General features: G+C 35.3%; 1 protein-coding gene across 5 annotated transcripts in view; it reads left to right on the forward strand.

The window, feature by feature from the left end:
* Ctnna3 (catenin alpha 3) overlaps nt 1-24095 on the forward strand; it is a 1666222-nt gene that overhangs the window by 1511253 nt on the left and 130874 nt on the right. The window lies entirely within an intron of this gene.

Genomic DNA, 24095 nt, shown 5'->3' on the forward strand with positions numbered 1-24095 from the left:
TAATTCATTGTCGAAGTGATCTTTCATTGTCTGATTTTGCTGTTTAATGTCTTCCTTGATACTCCAGATCATCTGAAGCATGTATATCCTGAATTCTTTATCTGACATTCCATCTGCTGCAGCTGTTACCTCTTCTAAAGTTGCGTTGACCTGCATTGCTTGTGGTCCTTTCTTTCCTTGTCTTTTCATACTGCTTGCGTATCTTTCCTGCAGGTGCGGGCGGCGGCTCTGCTCTCTCCTTATTCCAATTGGGGTGTCGTGGCTACCACGCCGGCAGGTCACTGGGCCTGTTCTGGGAGCTGGCGGCGGCTCTGTTCTGCCCCTACTCCAATTGGGGTGACGAGTGTACCACGCCGGCAGGCCACCGGGCCTGATCCGCCGGTCGGTTGCAGGTTTGCCTACCCTGCAGGCGCGGGCGGCGGCTCTACTCTGCCCCTACTCCAAATGGGGTGACGTGTCTGTCGTACCGGCAGGCCACTGGGCCTGTCCCGCTGGTCGGTCGCAGATCTGCCCACCTTTCGGGCACGGGTGGAGGCTCTGCTCTGCCCCTACTCCAATTGGGGTGTCGTGACTACCCCGCCTGCAGGACGCTGGGCCTGTTCCTGGCACGGGCGGCGACTCTGCTCTGCCACTACTCCAATTAGGGTGGTGTTTGTACCACGCCGGCAGGCTCCTGGGCCTGATCCGCCGGTCTGTTGTAGGTCTGCCTACCTTGGAGGCGCGGGCGGCGGATCTGCCCTGCCCCTCCTACCACGCCTGCGGACCCCTGGGCCTGATCTGCAGTTTGATCACTGGTCTGCTCACCCTGCGGGCACGGGTGGCGGTTCCGCTCCGCCCCCACTCCAATTGGGGTCACGTGACCACCACACCGGCAGGGCCTGATCCGGGCGTGGGAGAAGGATCTGCTCTGCCCCTACTCCAGTTGGGGTGACATGTGTACCACACTGGCAGGCCACTGGGCCTGACCCGCCCGGCTGTCACAGGTCTGTTTACCTTGCAAGCGCGAACGGCGGCTCTGCCCTGCCCCTCCTACCACGCCCATGTACCACTGGGTCGCGGGTCTGCCCACCTTGCGGGTGCGAGTGGCGGCTCCGCTCCGCCCCCTCTCCAATTGGGGTCACGCGGTCACCACGCTGGCGAGCCGCTGGGCCTGCTCCGGGCGCTGGCGGCGGCCCGGCTTCTCCCCTCTGGCTCAACGACAAATTGAGGAGACTCGGGTGACTGTGCCTCACCCCCCCTACCAGGAGACCAACTGCTTATGTCACCGCTGGTATTGATGAAGTTCTCTCCTCCGCCGCTTTCTGCTGACATCAGATCTCTGCCATGTTGGTATCCTATGCGAATGGCAGCATTTCGTTCCCCTTGCCGGGCAACCAAAGCAACGGGTGAGTCCTGACCGGCCCTCAGCAGGACCCGGACCGAGAAGCAGTTTCCGCGGGCTCCTAGCCCTGGGCCAGGGCGGTTCCGGGAGCCGGAACTCGGCCACCCTGCGCTCGGTGCTCGCTCCGATAAGAGCAGGTTCTAAGAAGCACCCAGGCACTGAGCCCCAGCAATCTGTCTGCAAGCCGCAGGCGAATGGCAGCCTGAAATTACCTGTTCTATGGCTGAATGAGCTGTGGTCAGTCGAAAACAAGGATGGTGACGTCAGCTTTCCAACATGGTGGCCGCTGGCCTCCTCTGTGGTCTGACCGGTGTGGAGAACCGAGATGGACCGCTTCCTTCCCCCGTCTCGAACCCAGAATTCAGCCCTGACTACGGTTCTTGCACTGCTGGCAGAAACTGCAGTGCTGTATTCCTGTGTCGCTATCTCCTCGTTTCCCAGCGTGCGCTGCAGACTCTAGCCGCGGGGCGATTTGCTGAATAAGCAGTGTTACCCTCCGTGCGACAAACCTCTCGCGTTTGAGTCCCCGTAGCCGATCCTCGTGCGATGGAAATCCTTCCTCCAGGTTCCGGAGCACCCCACTATTGCTGGAAATTCCTAACAAGATAGCCTTTAGCCGTCCTGACTTGTCATACTCCCACACAGTGAAGCAGCACACGGGGGCAATGCACTCCCCTCGCCGCCATCTTCCTCCTTATGTATTTCTTATACATAGACTTTAGAGGTTGTAGCACTATATGTATCTAAGGCTTGGTTAAAATCCTGTGTAAGTATGAATGCACATAGCGCATAGGGTTTCCTTCAGTGTAGAGTCATCAGTTCCTTAATACTCAAATACTTATAGGAAAATAGGACCTTTTTTTGTTTTAAAAAAAAAAAAAAGTCATTCGCCAGACAAGCCTCCTGATTCTGAGATAATTGTAAAGAAAATAAGTTTTCTGGAGTTAGAAGCCTAAATTTGAATCTGGATTGTCCTGCTTACTATTGACACTGAACAAGTTGTTGAACTTTCTGTGTCTCAGTTGTTTATTTTAAAGTGTACCTATTCAAATTATAGGATATTCTCATCATAGTGTCATTGTGAGAGTTGGTATTGATAAAGAGCAGCACATCATTAAGTGATCAAAGAATACCCATTTTCATCAGTACCATCATACTCTTGGTTGAATGGATACACATTTATGGCATCTGTTCTTTTTGCAGGTTGGCAACATTCACTTTCCTAATTAGTCCCCTACAAGCTTTCCAGAGCAATTTCTGGAGAGAGCCAGTCTGATTGGCCCAGCTAAATAAATTACCTATAATTGTATTATGGTTTGGATATGAGATGTCCCGAAAAAGTTCATGTGTGAGACAATAAAAGAGGGTTCAGAAGGGAAATGATTGGGTTGTGAGAGAATTAACCCAATCAGTGAATTATCCCCCCAATGGGATTAATTGGCAGCTGGAGGCAGGTGGGGTGTGGCTGGAGGAAGTGGGTCATTGGGAGTGTGGCTTTGGGATATATATTTGTATTTGACAAGTGGAAATCTTTCTCTCTCTCTCTGCTTTCTGATCATTGTGTGAGCCACTTCCCTCCACCACACTCTTCCCCTGTGGTGTTCTGCCTCACCTGGAGCCCCCAGGAATGGTGCTGGACTTCTATGGATTGAGATCTCTGAAACTGTGGAGCCCTCAAACAAATGTTTTCTCACCTAAAATTGTTCGGGTCGAGTCTTTTAGTTGCAGCAGTGAAAAAGTTGACTACAACATGTAAAGTCCTTTATGTGGGATCCTTTCATGGGTTTCTATTTAATTTATAATTGGGTAACCTTTGAGTCATGTGACAAGACTCCTACAATTTCAAGTGGTGGCTGAGAACAAAGGCTGCTCTTTGTTGTTAAGGCTGTTGTTATATCTGTTGCCCATGGTTTTCTTGCAATTGTACAGCCGTGAGTGTAGCATCAGATTAGTGCAGTTCTATGAAATGATGAAGTTAGATCCTGTTGTTACTAAGATTTCATAAACTTATCTAAAATAATGTTATAGAGAACAGAAGCTTCATTTCCATATACAATTTCTGAAAAGAAGCAGAAACTCTGTCCTGTTTGATCTTATTTTTACAAGAAGCACCCAAAGTGCCTGTCCTTAAAGTCACCATCTCTCACAGGGTTGAGGAAGAGAATGAATCTAGACTCTTTTTATTAGAGACCGAAAGATTTTAGTACTATATTTATTTCTCTCATATTTTGTTTCCTCTTATTTTTTGGGGGGGGTGCAGGGTATTTACCAGGGATTGAACTGAGGGGCACTCGACCACAGAGCCACATTTCTAGCCCTATTTGCATTTTGTTAGAAGCAGGGTCTCACTGAGTTTCTTAGCACCTCTATAAAATTGCTGAGGCTGGCTTTGAACTCATGATCCTCTTGCCTCACCCTCCTGAGCCTCTGGGATTATAGGCATGTGCCACAGCGCCCAGCCAGTTTCCTTATATTTGAATTCGGATAGTACCAATATTGCTGAATTAGAGTATATATAAAGGGTCTAGTAGAGTGACAGAAATATAGTTAAGTTCCTAACACATGATTAGTTCTATTAAAATCTAAATCTAGGTGTTTTTTTTTTATTAGAATGTGGTAATCATAATTGGACTCATGCAAAGCACAGTGAGCTCTCTTAAGATCAAGGTGAACCAATGTGGGTTAAAAACCAACAACCATTCATACTTTAGTTTGCAGGGAAGAAATGGAGAAACAAGCATAGAAATAAGAGGAGAGAGAAAAAGAGATGACAAAAGGAAGAAGAAAGGGAGGACTGAAGAGAAAGGGAGAGATTGAGGTTGGTACAGGGAGAACTTTCTCTTACCAAGAGTGGTAGTGTGCAATGAACTGAAGACTATGCCTGACACAATCTTCAGCCCCTAAATTCCAATAAAGAGGAAAGGACCCTATATATGGTAGATTAGAGTAAACATTTATTACTATGGTCTTGAAATGATAAAGGGTTTTCTGTCTTTCATGATAACAAGTTCTGTCTTTTATGATAACAAAGACAAAGGGAAAATGCAGGTAAACTTAATGTCTGAGAACATCAAGAAAAAAAAACCCCACAAACTATATTTGAAAAATTATTTGAAAATAGATGGCAATTTGGGAAGATAATCACAAATAATATAAGAAGGTGTTTCTGTGGAAATAGATTTTTAATAGTTTTTTTTTTTTTTAGATATAGATGGACGCAATGCCTTTATTTATTTTTATGTGGTCTTGGGGATCAAATCCATTGCGTCATACATGCAAGGCAAGTGCTCTGCCAGTGAGCCACAATCCCACCCCTAGAAATAGAATTTTACAAATTAATAAGAAGAAATTACTTCCCCAACCCCACTCCCTACAGTCAGCCAAAAAAAAAAAAAAAACTGGGCATGAATCTGGACAAGACCTTCACGGAAGGCATACACATTTACAATAAGCAAATAGTCGTTCCATCTCTTGGGAGTTACAAATGCAAAGAAAACAACAGTGAAATGCTATCCATAAAAAGTAAAATAAATTGCTAACATTCATATCAGGAAGGTTATATAGAAAATTGACTCTCATATAGAGTTTGGGGAAATATGAATTAGTATAAGCCTTTTAGAAGGAAAAATGCACAATAAGCATTTAAAAGCTTTATCAAAATACATTTTCTTGCTCTAGGGTTGTAGTTCAGCAGTTGAGCGCTTGCTTTGCATGCATGAGGCACTGGGTTCAATCCTTAGCACCATATAAAATAAATAAATAAATAAACAAACAAATAAACAGACAAATAAATAAATAAAACAAAGATATTGTGTCCATCTACAACTAAAAAAAAATTTAAATATACTTTGTATACAACCAGAGATATGAAAAATTGTTCTCAATATGTGTAATATGAATTGTAATGCATTCTTCTGTCATATATAAATCAATTATTAATAAAAAAAAATTAAAAAAATAAGCTTGGAAAAATAAATAAATGAATGATTTTTTTTCCTTTGTCTTCTCAAATTTTTACCCCAGATATGTTAGAGAACTGCAAACAAGATATTCATTATAGCCTACTCAGTATGTGTATGTGTATATACACATATATGCATATACATACTCATATATGTGTATTACACATGTGTGTATGTATGTATATGTATATATGCACATGTACCTATGTACTGTGTATTCATATACACAGAGATTTACATTTATACCTATTTACATACATATATACACATAAATGAAAAATACCTGATGGCCACTGATGATATGTAAATAAATGAGACCAGAACTATAAGGTGAAATGAAGGTGATTTGAATTTGCAGTGATATTTTAAAATATAGTAAGGTGTTGAAAAGGAGAACACAAAATATAGTATTATCCCATAATTGTAATCATATTTATAGAACTATTTGTATGTGTTTATGTAGCATGCAAAAATAATCACTGAAATATTGCTTTCAAAATCTTTGATGTATAAAACACAATTTTCTAAATATTCAAGTACTAGAAAGTACTGAGAGAAAAGAAGTTCAGTTACAGTTCATGTAGTTATAGTTTATGCATGCTTTTATAAGCTGATGTTTTAAATAAACTTAAGGAAAAAATAACTGTCTATAATTTTGCTGACTGGAGAAAACAATTATTGTTCCTTCAATTTTCTTAGTCTTTAAAAAATTATATTTTAGGAAGTATATATACTATTTCTGAACATGTAATGAGGCGTAGGTTATTGACCCTGCTATATGAAGAAATTTGTTTTCTATCGTTCTGTAGATGTTATTAAATCCTGACATAAACTGGCTAAACATCCCCTTACTTTCCAATAATTAATAGCACCACCTCTTGAACATCTTGAAGTTCAAATACAAACTGATAATCTAGTTGCACTGACATCAAAGCAATGGAACTGCAGAATAGATTTTAGTGACCACTGTTTCACTTGGCTCCTTTGTGATAGAGGAGCACTTCACCACTGCAATCCCACTTCTCAACTCTTCAACTCTTCACATTTGGGGCCAGATAACTCTTTGTTGTGGAGGTTGTCCCATGTTTGCATGCTATTTAGCAGCATCTTTGACTATAGTAGATACCAGTAGCATATACCTCCTAACCCAGTTGTGACAAACAAAGAAATCCCTAAAGACTGCTAAGTAAGAAAGAGGTTGTGTTTTGTGGAGAGGAAAGAGGTAAAACCGAGCACAGTACGTACTGCTCTTTTTTAAGGAAGTTTATCTTCTCTAATTGGGTCTTTGCTAATTATTTTGATGTTGAAATATTACTTTTAATATAATGGTAGTGATAGTGGATGGTAAATGTTTTGTAGTGAAGTTTCAGCTTCCTTTTGTTTTTGTTTTGAATATGTGTGTTTTATGCCTGTACTTGAGAAAACAGAATAATTTGCAAACATATGTTTATTCTACATTTTAAAAAAAAATTCACAAGCCTGTGAAATTATATGCCTAAGAACCTTTGGCAAAAGTCATTCTATCTCATCTTTCACTTTGAAAATGTTTCTAATTACTACAGATTTTGTTTGTGAGTTATTTGCATTGAGGCTACAGTCATAATGGTATATATCTTTCTGAAATTCCTCCAAGTATCCTGGAGTTTTACCTTTGTAAGCATACCATTTGAGAACTTACTTTTATTTTCCGTTTGTACTCATGTGATTCACAACTTCATCTGTATCCTGTCTTTGTATTAAGTCAGGCTCTGTGTCAGATGCTGCCTCTTGAGCAGAGAGTCTCATTTTCAGTTCACAAATGGAATTTTACTTGAAAAGCTCTTGTCTGTTGCTAAGCGTCTTTCTAATCCAGATGTCTGCCTCACTAAATTCACATTCAAAAGACAAGAAGAATTATGTTTTGTTTATTTAATTTTGGTGTGTGTTCTTACCATATGGATTGAGCTTATACAATATTTCGTGTATTGTTAGTGTTGCTGATATAGGAGAGGGGTTACTGTTAACCCTGTATTTTCATTGTTTCTGTAGCAAAGAGGTATCTCACATGTTTTTATCTTAAGCAGTAACTGTGCCAGATTTTAAATGCAGTTGTCCATAGGACTGGGAGATTAGTTGCATGACTCTGAATAGCAAAGTTTGTGGATGTTCAAGTCTCTTACCTAAAATGGCATTGTAGCTGGATGCAGTAGTGCACACCTGTAATCCCAGCAGTTAGAAAGGCTGAGGCAGGAGGATTGCAAGTTCAAAGCTAGCCCTCAGCAACTTAGTGAGGCCCTAAGTGACTCAGCGAGACCCTATCTCTAAAAAAATATAGAAAGGGCTGGGGATGTTTTTCAGTGGTTGAGGGCCCCTGGGTTCAATCCCTTATACCTAAATAAATAAATTAATTAATTAATAAAAGCATTGTATTTCCATATCATGTACATAAATCCTTCTATATGCTTTAAATTATCTCTAGATTACTTAAAATATCTAATACAATTTAAATGCCACACAAATTGTCGCTGTACCATATTGTTTAGGAAATAATAACATGAAAAAAGAGCCTGTGCATATTTAGTACAGATGTGATTTTATTTGATTAATACAATTGATCTATGGTTGCTTGAATCTACTAATGAGTAACCCACACATATGGAAGGTAAATTAAACCCATGTTAAGTAATTTTTATGGAACTAAATAAAAAAGGAATTAAGGAGCAAGGCACAGTGTCACATGCATATAATCCCAACAAGTCAGGAGGCTTAGGCTGGCAGATCTCAAGTTAAAGACTAGTCTCAGCAACTTAGCAAGACCCTTTCTCTAAATAAATAGGCCTGGGGATGTAACTCAGTGGTAAATTACCTCTGGGTTCAATCCGTTCTATCCCCCGTATCCCTGTGTGTGTGTGTGTGTGTGTGTGTGTGTGTTTGTGTGCACATATAATTACTTGCATTGCATAGAGAATAAATATCTTTTAAATGAGATGTAATACATAAAGAAGTAAATTTCAGTATATATCAAATCTTGTGCTCTTTCTTTGAATATTACAATCAGTGTATAAGCATACATATAATACACTAGTGTTTTTAATACTTAAGTTTCTATTTTTTGTGAACTTTTATTTCTCAGAACAGAATATAACCCTTATGACTCTCTAGAGACACTCCCTCATAGTGTCTTTCATTTTGTTTTTTTGATTGCTAAAGAAAAAAATCACAAAAGAAAGTATAAAACTATAATGTTATGCTATAAATAAGGAAAATATTCTAAATATATTATACTGGTAACTCATTGCAGAGACAAACTGTAATCTTTTCTATGTGCATTTGAACTGTATTTTGAGACTTTCACCCTTAATAATTATATTTTTGTTAAATATATGAACCTACCTCTGGGAAAATAGATTATAACTCACTTGGAGAATTATTAAATTAATCTTTAACTTAAGAAAGTTTAGAGAAAATAGAAATGTTCAGTGTATCTATAAATGAAACTAATTCAGATGAGGCCTTTTTTAAAAGAATATTCTTTTTCCTTAATTCCAAAAATCCTATTGAGGAAAATACTTATTTAGAAAAATCAACATAGGTACCACCCGTACTGCCAATTATATTGATTTACTTAATATGCATGTCTGCATTTTTTAGGTTATCTGGAATTTGGGAAGTCATATTCAGTTTTTTTAGTATTTTATCTTTTAAATTTTTTTTTTAATTGTTCTTTTTAGTTATACATGACAGCAGAGTTGACTTATTTATATAAACATGGATTACATCTTATTCTAATTAGGATCCCAGTCTTGTGGTTGAACTAGAGATTCACTGTGGTATATTTATATAGGTACATAGGAAAGTTATGTCAGCATCATTCTACTGTTTTTCCCATTCCTTTCCTCGCTCCCTTCCCTTCATTCCCCTTTGTCCAATCTACTGAACTTGTATTCTTCCCCTCCCTGCTCCTTGTTGTGTATTAGTATCCATATATCAGAGGGAAAATCTGACTTTTTTTTTTTGTGTGTGATTGGCTTATGTCACTTAACATAATAGTCTTTGGATCCATCCATTTTCTGGCAAATTTCAAAAGTCATTCTTTTTTATAGCTGAATAATATTCCATTGTGTTAGGTAAGTTTCAAGGTATTGCAATTATGCGAGCATTTAAATTTAATATAATTGGGACAGAAAACCCATTATTGTGGGAATATTCTAGTATTGTACAGCATTTCATATACTTTTACATAGTTTTCTGACAGGCTTTCCAAACCTTGAAAACTACATTTTGTACGTTTATTTGTTCTCTTGTGAAGACTCAGTAGCATTGTTAATGTCAATGGTTTGAAGAAGTGGGTACTCAGGAAGCAATAAAAAATTCCTATTCTCTGTTGGATTGGTTACCTAATGTGCTAGTCAGCTGTTTTATCACTGTGATCAAATCAACCTACAAAAACAATTTGAGGAGGAGAAAAAGTTTGTTTGGGGCTCACAGTTTCAGAGTTCCCAGTCTATAGACAGCTACTTAATGCCTCTGGTTCCAAGATGAGGCAGCACATTATGCGGGAAGGGTCCAGCAGAGTAAACCTACTTAGCTTTAGCTTATGGTGGGGTCAGGAGGCAGAGAGAGGAAGGGTAAGAGACCCACGGGAAGATAAAACTTCCCAGGGAACAACTCTAATGACCCACCTCCTCCAGCTATGCTCCTACAGGTACCCCACATTTAGTCCATTCAAACTAGGATTGATTGATTAGGGTATAGCTCTGACAATCCAGTCATTTCACCTCCTACACCTTCCTGGATTAATTTAGGAGCTTCTGGAGAGCATGACCTATCCAAATCATAACACCTACAGTTATGTTTGGGACACAATGCTGTTCATTTGAGGGCCTACATGGGTATTAAAATTGGTCCTGCTTTACAGTAACTGGCATAGTGTAACAAGGATGGAAAATAACCAGTGTGACACAACTGGTCAAATCTTTGATGACACTTGACCAAGAGTATATTAGTGTGTACCTGTTTTTTTTTTAATATATTAAATGTTTTTCTAATATTGCTACACATAGTCCAATCTTCTGTTAGCTAGAGACAGGTTTTTGGGAGAAATTTTACTTTCTTACACAAGAAAGCAATTTATTAGGTAGGAATTATTCAGAAGCCCTTTGATCCTCAAGTGAAACCAAGGAGGTGGTGGCAGTGATAATTAGGAAGAATGCTCAAAAGGGAGGTAATCCTCCAGCTACCTTACCCCTATGAAGTTCCCTTAGCAGGGACAATCTTGAATATTTTATTTCATTATAGTTTTAGAACATATTTGCACCTTCTAAGTCACAAGTTGCTGGTCATTTGATGATTAAATTCAAGTATTAAAATACCTCAGAATTTTCTTTAAGAAATCCTGTTGTTACCAAATTAGGTGGACTTGAACAGCTTCTCATTTTACAAGCAAACATTTTCATTTGCTTTGCTAGTTATCTATGATCTTAGGATGTTGATGGCTTTTTGTTTATTTATGGTTTTGCTCCTTTTTACTTCCTCACTAGAGATCTAGTAAGGAGAAAAAAGTATATTAATATATATATTTTTTTCTCCTTATTGTTTTTAACAGTTTAATACTTTCCTTTAGGGAAGAAACTCTTTTCAGAAAAATAAAACATATAGTTTCAAAAGACTCTGGTGGATGAATAGATATAAGATAATGTTTATGAAGTTTGCTTAGAAAATACAATAGCTCCCTCCATCACAAGCTAGCCAGGCTGGCGACCTGAGCTGTGTTCACAAGAGCTGGCTACATCAATAACTAAGAAAATGGCGAAGGAAGCACACAACACACAGAAATACCTTTTGCTTACAGGAATCAGGATGGTTCTTGACCTTAAGGGTCCATTGGAAAGAGAGTGAGCATGCCTATTTATTGAGGGAAAGACATTCCTGGAAGTTCAACCCAAAATGAGGCCAGGGATTAGGCTTCAGGGGCATGCAGCCAGTCTCACTGGGTGATGGCCACTCCCAGAGCTTCATTCCCCTGCAGTGCAGAGCAGAGGTGAGATCCACCTGCTTCCACTGGCAGGAAGCCAGTTCCATACCTCCACTGTTCAAGGCTAAGGGTATGTGTTCATCTCCTATGTGGCAGCTCCCAATACTCCTCCTTATCATACGTTTCATGAATTCTAGTAGATATTGGAAAGTACATCTAGTAGTGGGCCCTATGCTGTTTCCTGTATACAAATACCTATAATAAAGCTTAATTTATAAACTAGGTGTAATAAGAGATTACCATCTATCATTACTCTTCTGTTTTAAAGCCATTATTAAATAGAGGTTAAATAAGGCTGCAAACACCATGATACCACCGATCTGAACCAAAATGGCTACTAAGTGACCAACAGTAGTGGATACCCTGGACAAAAGGATGATTTATATTGTGGGCATTTTGGAGCTGGACAGTATGAAATTTCATCACACGATTCAGAATGGTATTCACACTAAAACTTATGAATTTTTTATTGTTTATTTCTGATAATTTTCACATGGTAATTTCAGGTTGAAACTAACCATGGTTAACTGAAACTGCAGAAGTGAAATTGCAGATAAAGCAGGACTCGCAGAACACACAGGGAAAAGAGGGAAGGATAGAAGGGGCCACATAAAAAGATGGGAAGTTGGAGACTTTCAAAATGGAGCTGCCAAAATATAAATTATTCTGTATTTATGGAAGTACATTTGAATGTTAGGATATATTTTACATTGTTTAAATTTTGAAATAATTTTAGAATTACTAAAAGTAGAAAAAATATCAGAGTTTTTTTCACATGCTTTTCACCCAGTTTTCCCTGATTTTAACCTGAATTACCAGTATCTATATAACAAAACTAAGAAATGAACATTGGCACTATACTTCTAACTAAACTACAGACTTTTTGTTATATAGATGTCATCAGTTTTCAACTAATCTTCTTATTCTGTTTTAGGATTCAGTTCAGAATCCAACAAAATTTTATTTAGTAGTCACATCTAGATTCCTCTAGACTTTATCAGTTCCTCCGTATTCCTTTTCATGACTTTGATACTTTTGAACAGCATAGATTGACTAGCTTATCAAATATCCCTGAATTTGGTTTGGTTTATCATGATTTAAAATTTGTGGATTTTTGGAAAAAATAACACAGAACTACTATGTCATCCTCAGTCCATCAAAACAGGGTGTTCATGATGTTCTTAGGTCTCATTTCTGACAATGTTGTCTTTGTCATTTGGTGAAGGTTTTGGTTGTCTAACAAAACTTTACATAAGATTCTCCCTGACTCTAGACCTCTCTCTTCCTTTTGCTCAGAGCATTTACTTTAGAGAAATTACAATTGAGAGATTTTTCTCTGTGCCTTGGAGATGTAAATTTTTCCAACTTTTAGCCAATTTCACAAGGAGTATCTTTCTTAAGGAGTCATCCCTTTGAAACATAATTATCAAGAAAGATAGGGCCACCTTAAAAAAGAAAAGAAAAGAAAAATTTGGCTTTTATTTCCAATCTTGTGGAAAATCTGGAGCCTAAATTTAAAAAATAAAAACAAAAAACACCTATTAGTAAACACATTAATAGTCTAATCACATGAACCAAACTTCTACTAATGTCCTCAGATACTTTCTTTTCCACTAGCTCACCTCAGTACTTAAAAACTCTCTGAACTTTTGTTTCAACAGAGTTGAGTTCAATATCATTCCCTATGTCAATAGTCTTAACCTTGTATGGCTAACTTGTTTAGTGTGACTATTCTTTGACACCTCTAATCAATTTTAAGGAATAAGCCATGATGGTAGATCTTTCGTATTTTATTAAGTGTGGAAGCCATGCTACCTTCTACCCCATTTTGTACATCCTTAGGTAAAATCAGAGATATAGCAAGTTTAAGTCATTTCTATTCCACTTTGTAAAATCCCTGTTACCTTTAAATATTTTCATATATTTCCATATTCATAAATCACATACATGGATGATTTTTTAAGAATTTTAGAATGTTGGATCACTATAACAGAGTGTGAAGGGACATCACAGAAGATTAGCTTCAAATAAAAGCAATACATCAGTAAGGTCAAAAATTCAGAGAAGAAAGATGGCTTGTGAGAGCATAAAACCTCTGAAATGTATAAATTTCTTGAGTTAATCTGAAATTCTCAAAGAATGTAAGATAAGGAGTTTGAGTCATATTTATTTAAATTTCAAAATATCGGAAATTCAGCTAACTTTGGGTCTCAGATCACAAGTAAACAGAAACATGGGAAAATACCCAATAAAGGAATTGCAGAGAAATATTTGTTGAATTTCCAAATTGATATAAAATTTTTTCTTTTACCTGTTTTGAAATCTAAAATAATGATAAATAGGTCATATATTATGCAAAAAATGTTTATTTTTCTTTGAGCATTAAGTAATATATATTAATAAGAATATAAGAGTATATATTTTGCACAATCCTTGTATGTAAATATTAAACCTTCTTTTAAGTAAAGGGGGCTATGATCAGCATGCATTTATATGGATCATTAATCATGGTGCTATAATCAATCTTAAAAACATATACATATATACCCATAATTTATTGACAAATGCTATGAGTATTTAAAATTTTATATCTATATTTCTCAAGTCATTGTTTTATCTAAAGTTGTGTTAGAAAGAATGAAATTAAGATTCCTATGAACTATGGGAAGAGCAATCTGTTAACTATATTTATATCCAGAAATACAATGAATGCATGTATATGTTCTATAAGATTATATTGATTGTAAACTATGAGAAAAAAAATATGGAAACATTAGAAAATACTTTCTCAATTTATACCTATTGTAGAGGTGCATTATTTATATTTTTTAAGATACATTTTTAAAAATGTCTTCTGGAAAGAGTTTTAAAGGTGTATTCCACGTATCTTTACCTACCAGCTCCAAACAAAGTTCTAAATATAATTTGATCTCTTTAACACAGGGATATTTTAAACTCCCAGGGAACAAGATTGGTGCTATATAACTACTGTGAAGTAGGCACTAGTAAATGTTGGGTAGTGATGCTGCAGATGACTCATCATTATTATGACCAAACATAACAGTACTATGCTGTAATACAATGTTAGAATGAAGATGTCCTGAAACAAGCAGGAAAGATTATTTATAAGCAAACAAGTCTCCATTTTATGAGAGGTCTACCTCCTCTTTGATTTTCTTTTCCATCCTTATGGTCAGATTAGCACACCTCCTGTCTACTTCCAGCCAATTTATTCTAAACTGGGGCATGGAATCCAGGTAACTAAACTTATTTGCATGCAAATAAAAGTGAACAGACTCTGAATCACATCTTAGAGTCACACAGGTGAATAAAACAAATGAGCTTCTAGATCTCGTTGCTTGAGTTCCTTACCATCTTTTTAATATATATTTATTGATGTTGTCAGTTTGGGCAGCATTAAAAAACAAAAGTACATCAATATCCTGTAAAAATGATCCAAGGAAAACACAATGATATTGAATTTGAATTCGTCTAAATCTTTGTAACATTTAGAGTTAAAAATTCAATATACAGGCATTTAGATATGGCTTAGTTATAGTTTATTTTTATAAGATTTTTATAATACCTGGAGTGTTAAGTATGAATAAATCGTGTTTAGGAATGTTGTAAAATTTCTAGCACAATTTTGGGCTTTTGAATAGTAAAAGCATAGTGTCCTGCAAAAAAGTCTATTATTGTCTTGACTGGTCAGAATTCATCTAGAGTGGTATACTTAATTCTGGAATTAATTTTATGATTCAGTATGGTGCCACCAAAAGAAACCCCTCATGCTGATCATCTGGAAAATATGCCTTTGAAGAAGTGTCTAGAATTAACAGTTCTACAAAAAAGGAATATATGAAGGAATAAATAAAGTAGTTGGAAGACTATGATTAATAGCATCTGATGGTTGCTTTTACATAACTGAAGGTCTTCTTGTGGAAAACAGATTACATACACTCCTTTTGGTTCTACAAGGTTGAATTTAGGGTACCATATAGATCTACCAGAGAGGGTATAATAACAACTGTTTAATAACTAATTCTGGTCTAAATTAAAATAGAATGCCTCAAAGATAGAGCATGCCTTTTGGTAAATGACAAAAGTAGGAATCAGGTGTGAAAAGAACTGACAGCTCAAGTACAGTCTTATAAGCTTGCTGTACTTGATGTCATTGAGGAACTGGAACTGGTCCTTGCTTTGTTGGAAGAGCAAAGTCAGAAGTGTTAGTGCCCCTAAGTTGTAAAACCTTGATACAAACTGAGTTCACAAATACAATATCACTATTTTCAATGTCAATGATAAACATTGGAGAGGGATTTCATCATTTATAGGAGACATGCATGTGTCTATATGAAATTGACTTCCATGGTTGAGACATGTGAATGTTAGTAATTGATCAGTCTTTAAAAAAAAACTGACTCATGTTAATAAAACTCACCAAGATTGTGATACAAGGTAATAAAATGTGTATATGAAATAAATAATTTTAAATAATTATATCTAAAAATCAGAGTAATCATTGAGGTCTGTTATGATAGTTTTGGAAGACAAAGCATAGTAAACCTCCTGTTTGGGGTAGGTATAAAAATATTTTATATTTTTTAATCACTTCAAAGAAATTTCAAACATCATAGCATTTTATTTCCAAATATTTCAGCAGTCCTAGCAAAAAGTAATGGACATTCTCTTATATATCCACAATATGATTATGGCACTGAATGAAATTTACAATTACCTCCTATTATCCAGTCTCTCTACTTGTTTCCCAAATGTGTCTTATACCTTTTATTTACTTATTTATTTGTAAAACCTAGATACAAACTGAGTTCACAAATACAATATCATTATTTTCAATGTCAGTAATAAACATTGGAGAGGGATTTCATCATTTATAGGAGACATGCATGTGTCTACAGGAAATTAACTTCCATGGTTGAGACATGTGAATGTCAGTAATATCTATTTTATACTATTATTATTTAAATAGGATAATTTTTCAAAAATGCCTACTAGAATGACATGTGTGAAGCATGATAAATCTTAATTACCTTAATTTTTACCATTAGGACATAGATAATTCATTAAATAACCCTGATAATTTAATAGTTAACCCTTTGTTTTGATTCAGTTCCTGAAGCTTTTAAAGTTTTAAAACTAAAAGCAGTATTTTTAGTATTAACCACTGTGTGTTAAAAGTATCATTTTGTGATAGATGAGGAAACTGAGAATTCATTAAAGCTAATATAATTATAAATCTGATTTAGAGGTAATACATTAAAACATAAAAAATATACATTAAAGCCAAATCCAGTTTCAATCTCTTAAAGTCTTTTTAAAAATATCATAGGACACTTTTCTTAATGGACTCCGGGAATACTTTTGAAATAACAATTTAGTATACTTAACATATCGATACATAAACCTTTTTATTCATTTATTCTAAATTTTAAATTAGGGTGAGTTTTTGCTATCAGCACTTCAAATTTTCTAAAATGTGCTACTATTTATGCTTTTTATATATTAAAAACATGCCTTTCCCAAATGCCTTTGGCATTATTTAAAAAGACACATAAAGACCACTATTAAATTTGAGAAAATCTGGAGGTAAGAATATGAATTATCATCTTAGAAATACTTTTCCAAAATGCACACACATTATGCATGTATTTTTAAAATTTATAAAACGTTCAATTTTATATGACATATTGTATGTGCCCACTCATAAATCATATGAATTAATGAGGAATTTCCTAAAATTCATAAAATTATAAAATAGTAATTGTGAATTACTTTTTAGCACAGTACTATTTCTGTTTCATCCAATTTCATGCATAGGGAAAATAGCAAAATTATATGATTAAGTTTTTATGAAAAATGTTATACTTAAGGAAATCAGAAAAATTTAATGGACACACATGGATTTAAACCTCAAATCTGCTGCTGACCAGTTGGATACTGTTTTAAAAGTCATTTACCTTATTTGCAAAATAAGTGACTTGGATTTGGGGGGTTTTAAGAATGAGGTGACATAATGATCTAATTTTCTATAGAATCAATTGATTATGGACTTCATTTTCTCAGAATATATCATTTGGTTCTTGCCTAGGCTCTCTGAGGTAGCCCCAGGATATATATGAGCTACACCTTTCCCTCAGTATTGTGGACATTTTTGAAGTCCAGGTTAGGCATTTATATTTATATTGATCATAAGTACCATTTACAAAAATCCTTAATATATTCCAGGCAATTTTATTTATAGACATAACTCTAGTTTTCACAAAACCTCTATACAAATTCACTATAATTTAATATACAATGAAACAGGTTCCAGGTGGTTAAGTTACTTGCTACATAACTCAGACTTGTCAGAATTGGAAATTGGATGGAGGTCTGAATGATGATAATTTCTACATTTTTTTTCTATTATGCCACATTTTTTCTTCTTTTTATCATTTTTAAGAAGTAATGAAAATCATTTAGCATACCAAAATTTTATACAGTCATAATGAATAGAATGAAACCAAAAGGCAGAATAAAAGAAGGTGAAAAGCATCAGAAGTATATTAATATAGTCTTGGAGAAATAATAAAGACCCAAATATGAAAGTGGATGGGAAAATGCATAGAGAAATGAATATGATATTCTCATAGAAGTAGAAGCTTAACATTTATGCAGTGTAGAGAAAATGCAAGATCATTACTATAAAATTCTCAGCCCCAAACACTATTTTTCTTTAGCTCTTAACTATTTCTATTAATAACCACAAACACACATCTGTCATGTATTATGTCCGTGATTTCAGGAACCTCATATTTTGGGGGAAGAATACAAAAAAAAAAATACAATAAAGTTGATAATTCTCCTTTCAGAGACCTCTTCTCCTGCAAGTTATGAATGTGTTTTCACAAGTGATTAGACTACAGGAGAAGACAACATGAATGCCTGGAGGAAATAATGGATGACATGTTCTGAAACTTTTAAAAAACTAATTACACACAGCTGGAAATGAAGAAAGGAATGCATACTGTATGAATTTGGCCTTTAAGTATAGAAATTGAACTGACAGAGATGAAAGAAAGGGAAAAAGATGCGCAAATTAATTAACAGACTGTATCTCAAGATATTTACCAGCATTAGCCAACATTTTAGTTTAGTTGGAAGATGGACGATACAAAGCATGGAACGGAGTAAAATAAAATGAGATTTAAAAACTGGCAGAGATAAAAATTTATGGTAATCCTTGGGACATTGTAATTCTACTCCTAAGTATAGATTCAAGAGAAATATGCCCATATAGTCCAGGAATTTGTACTGTTCATAATAGCCAAAATGTAATAGTTTCCACAAGATCATTTATAGAAAATAAAATACAGCCAGATATATGTTATATTCTGTAGCATAAAAAAATCTGCAAAGAGTCATAAGGATAAGTAGAATCTAACTATATCCTATGGCAGTGTACTATTGTGTATAGTTATATCCTGCTTATTCTTTGCTCATGCAACAGTAGAGTTGAATGTCAAATATATAAATGATGAACATAGAAGGGAACATATCAGAAAATCCTTAGTTTTGGAAATCAAGGTAATTATTATTCTTAGGAGATACTTAACTGAAAGAAGAGAGAAGGAGGTTCATTTTTTGCGAATTGTCTTTTTATCTTTTTTTTTTCTTGATTTGGGTGTTAGGATTTGCTCAGTTTGTGAAAATAGTTCTAACTGTATATTTATGTTTTGGTCATTTTTTCCGTATGAATTTTCTACTGTAAGATTATATAATAGATATTTTTATTTGGTAAAAGACATGGATGAACACTGTAGCTGAAGAATTGGCCATTTCCATCAAATTCAGAAAGATAGAATTAAGCAATAACGAGGCAAAGGGATTGAGAATCATAGAGGAAATTAAGGTGAGAACTTGGAAAGTAAAAATGGACATAGAAGGAGATAGACAACATGAAAGTAACAAAATCTGCCCCTATCATAATGGCATAAATAAAGGGGGATTTTTAAAATGAATTTTTTATTTTTTTTAATTTATTTTTATTTTTTTATTATTAGTTGTTCAAAACATTACATAGTTCTTGACATATCATATTTCATACATTTGATTCAAGTGGGTTATGAACTCCCAATTTTACCCCATATACAGATTGCAGAATCACATCAGTTACACATCCATGTTTTTACATACTGCCATACTAGTGTCTGTTGTATTCTGCTGCCTTTCCTATCCTCTACTATCCCCCCTTCCCTCCCCTCCCTTCCCATCTTCTCTCTCTACCCCATCTACTGTAATTCATTTCTCTCCCTTGTTTTTTCCCCTTCCCCTCACTTCCTCTTATATGTAATTTTGTATAACAATGAGAGGCTCCTTCCATTTCCATGCAATTTCCCTTCTCTCTCCCTTTCTCTCCCACCTCTCGTCCCTGTTTAATGTTAATCTTCTTCTCATGCTCTTCCTCCCTGCTCTGTTCTTAGTTGCTCTCTTTATATCAAAGATGACATTTGGCATTTGTTTTTTAGGGATTGGCTAGCTTCACTTAGCATAATCTGCTCTAGTGCCATCCATTTCCCTGCAAATGCCATGATTTTGTCATTTTTCAGTGCCAAGTAATACTCCATTGTGTATAACTGCCACATTTTTTTTATCCATTCATCTATTGAAGGGCATCTAGGTTGGTTCCACAGTCTAGCTATTGTGAATTGTGCTGCTATGAACATCGATGTAGCAGTATCCCTATAGTATGCTCTTTTAAGGTCTTTAGGGAATAGTCCGAGAAGGGGGATATCTGGGTCAAATGGTGGTTCCATTCCCAGCTTTCCAAGGAATCTCCATACTGCTTTCCAAATTGGCCACACCAATCTGCAGTCCCACCAGCAATGAACAAGTGTACCCTTTTCCCCACATCCTCGCCAGCACTTGTTGTTATTTGACTTCATAATGGCTGCCAATCTTACTGGATAAATGAATTTTTTAATGAATTTTTTTGGGGGGAATTGAACTCAGGAGCATTTGACTACTGAGCTACATCCCCAGCCCTATTTTGTATTTTATTTAGAGACAGGGTCTCACTGAGTTGATTAGTGACCTGCCATTTCTGAGGCTGGCTTTGAACTTGTGTTCCTCCTGCCTCAGCCCCCTGAGCTGCTGGGATTATGGGTATGTGTCACAGTACCTGGCTTTAAAATGAAATTTTAAGATTGAGTAGAAGAATTCTCTCTAAGAAGTATAAAAATCAAGAGGTTATATTGTTAGACTGAGTTTGATTTTCATCATTCTGTGATCAGGTTATTTGTAGTATTGTGTTGACTCAGGAAAAAAAGATCAGAGCTGGAGATTTTATGACAGATGAGGAAAATTTGTTTCTCAAAATAAATTATTATGTTTTGCAGAACAATTGCATTTGAGATGAAAAATGATAGAGAAATATCATCAAGGAAGATGTGGATATTTTTGTATATGGAGGACAATATTCCTCAGGTTTTGTTGTTATGATGGTAGAACAAGACTTCTTACCAAGATTTTCTGGTTTGCAGCCTGGTTCAACCATTGAGTAACATAATATTCATTGAATTGGTTAATCTTTTGGAGACAATTTTCCCATTGATAAAATGTAAATAATTATGACACCTACCTCATAAGGCTGCTGTGATTATTGAAAGTGAAATAGATATTTGGTACCTAGGAAGTGTCTGGAATGTATATTTATTTCTATTTTCATTGTTTCTGGAAACAGATTTGAAATTTACTAGATACACAATGCAATTTCATTCAAAAGGCAATGATTCACAAACCCTTTGACAGCTAATACATATCAGAATTCTGAGCAGGAGTCCAGATATAGAGCCACCTGGCCACAGATGCCAGAGATTCTATTAAAACTGATTTGTCTTTGGCTTTGTCCCTCAGTTTCTTTTCTTATCATGCACAAAATAATTCAATCAAGGAATTTCACCCAGAATCCGCAAATATCAGTTATTCTCTTTAGTCTTATTTTGAAAATTTCTAAGTGATTGAAATTGATGATAGCACTTAATAAATTATTCATGGAAACACTTAAAACTTTCAGTAAAGGTGTAATTTAATGTTTCATTGTTGTTGTTCCCCAGTTAAAAAAAGACTAAAATTCTCTAGAACTTTTAATTTCACAAACTACTGCCCAACTTTTGACCCTTATCTATCAGAGATAAAAGTCTACTGATTGTAATTCACCAAGTGAGTTGGAATGTTATTAAGGAAATCGAGTGCAACCAATGAGTTCCCTGTCCGTGACAGGGTCAGTCTCAATGTTATCCAATAATCAACTCTGCTCCCTACATGGCAGGTAGGTAGCAGTTGCAATTATTGTCATTTTGTATCTGGGGAAACTTAGACAGGAGGATTAAGTGACTTCCTCAAGGTCATATAGGGAATCAGTGGCATCCCAAGGAACAGAACTTGAAATATACTTAACCAGACCTCTTCTTGAGTAGTTTTTACTTTATTATGAGACTAGTGAATTATTTTCCATAATATGCTATTGTATACCTCAAAATTATTTATTAGATTTAGCATTACAGATTTATTAACCCTTAGAGTGCAAAATAGCCCAGCTCTCCATAGCTAGGTATTTTTGAATGTTTGAACACTTTATATGAGAATGCAGAAAATGATAATGACCAGTAGTCAAGATGGAGGAAAACTCATTTCTACATTGGAGGTAGTTTAATGGGTTGATAGCTTATAATTTACTTAACATGCTTGCATATTACTTTTGATTTTGAAAGTACTGAGCTGTGTCTTCATTTATGTGCCTTGCCATATGCCAGCGGTAGTAAAAGTTACTGTTCTTTTAACACGTTGCATAGGGCACATTTCCTGTGAGAAAAACAGCACCAAGTACTTTCAGATGCTAAAGATGAGATCTTGTAAAGCTCATTAATTAAAAACTGTGTCTCATGAAGCTTATTTTGATTCTTCAAAGAAAAACAAATAATAAAATGAAAGCAAATTTAAGTGCTAGACATGTAAATATATTTTGACAATTTTCCTATTGAACAAAAACGTTATCATTTATGGAGCATTTAATGTGTCTCAAACATTAAGGTAAGAAATTTAAAGGAAAAGGCTTATGTTAGAATTAAGGCATGATTAATTAATCCTGAGATTTTCATAGACATCAAGTTATTTTAGACCCTATGTTAGGCTCATAATAAATTGATAATAAATGACAATTGATGCTGATTTTTGATCTTTATTATTTGAATGTTTCATTGACTATGCTTTTAATTCCTTTCGTTCATATAGGTAAGCTCTTTTACCATTGCATACTATTGATTCCATAAAGTATGTTTTCATTATATTGTACCTAGTATCCAGAGTATTGCAAATGTTTTTTTGTGATTTCTCCTTATTTTTCCATCTGTAGGTGTCTGAAACACCAGCATCTAAAATATGAAGATGTGAATCATCTAATAAACAAGTTCTACTAACATGATTCATCATTTTCAAAATGTTCCTCCTTAGAACTCTGTACATTCATTATACTACAATAATATATCTAAAATTCCTTTCTGTTTGCTAGTTTGTGGTGCTGGTTATTGAACACAGGGTCTTGCACATATTAGGCAAGCTCCATACTATTGAGCTACATGTCCAGCCCTGACATTCCTTTTTGATGATATAATTGCATGGACAGTCTCATGAAGTTTTATGTTCTTCATATTATCAGATCATTTATACTTCAAGATTTTTTTTAAATTTAATTTTTTAAATTTTATTAGTAGCAGGAATTGAATGCAGAGACACTTAACCACTAAGCCACATCCCCAGTCCTTTTTTTTATTTTGAAATAACGTTCTCATTTAGTTGCTTAGGGTCTGGCTAAGTTGCTGAGGGTAGCTTTGAACTTGCAATCCTCCTACTTCAGTTACCTGAGCCACTGGGATTACAGGTCTGCACCACCATACCTGGCAGGATTCTTTTTTATTTGACAAGAAGTAATGTTCTAGGTGATGAGATTTTAAAAATGGTAGTTTAGTAATATAGATTTATTTTTTTACCTATCCTACATTCTAAATTGCAAAAGGAAGATGCAGTTTGCATACATTAAGAATACAACATATCCAAAAAGTGATATCATGCTAAACAGAGTAAGTTTACTCTGCAAAGGATAATAATATCTCAGTAGGCAGTATACAAATTTGGGAGGGCTGCATTAATAAATCTTGCCCATAGTGTTTTTATTCTTTTCATATAATGGTCTGTGTACACACAGACACACACACATATATGTATATATATACATATATACATATATATATATATATATATATTCATATATATATACACACACACACCTGAATATATTTATATGTACAAAATATGCAGACATCCTTATGATTTTACCTATGTGCTCATTTTTATACACATAATTTATAAATTTATACAGTTATTATTTACTAATTTATATTCAATGGTCCTATAAAATTTATCTAGCTATACTTATATATAGATATACAGAGACAGACATAGTCTGATTGCAGGTTAAGTTCTTTTATGTTTCTACCTTATGAAATGTATCATTAGTATAATTAGAATATATTCTAACAAATATGATGCATGACATTACATTTGAATTAACTTAAAATTTTGACACCAGTAGAAATTAGAACATTCCAGATTTATTTTAAGGAAGATTTAAATTTGCCAGACATCAAGACATACATTACAATTCATATATATATATATATAT

The sequence above is a fragment of the Marmota marmota genome, unplaced genomic scaffold, assembly GCF_001458135.2.
Source record: "Marmota marmota marmota unplaced genomic scaffold, marMar, whole genome shotgun sequence".
Classification (NCBI taxonomy): domain Eukaryota; kingdom Metazoa; phylum Chordata; class Mammalia; order Rodentia; family Sciuridae; genus Marmota; species Marmota marmota.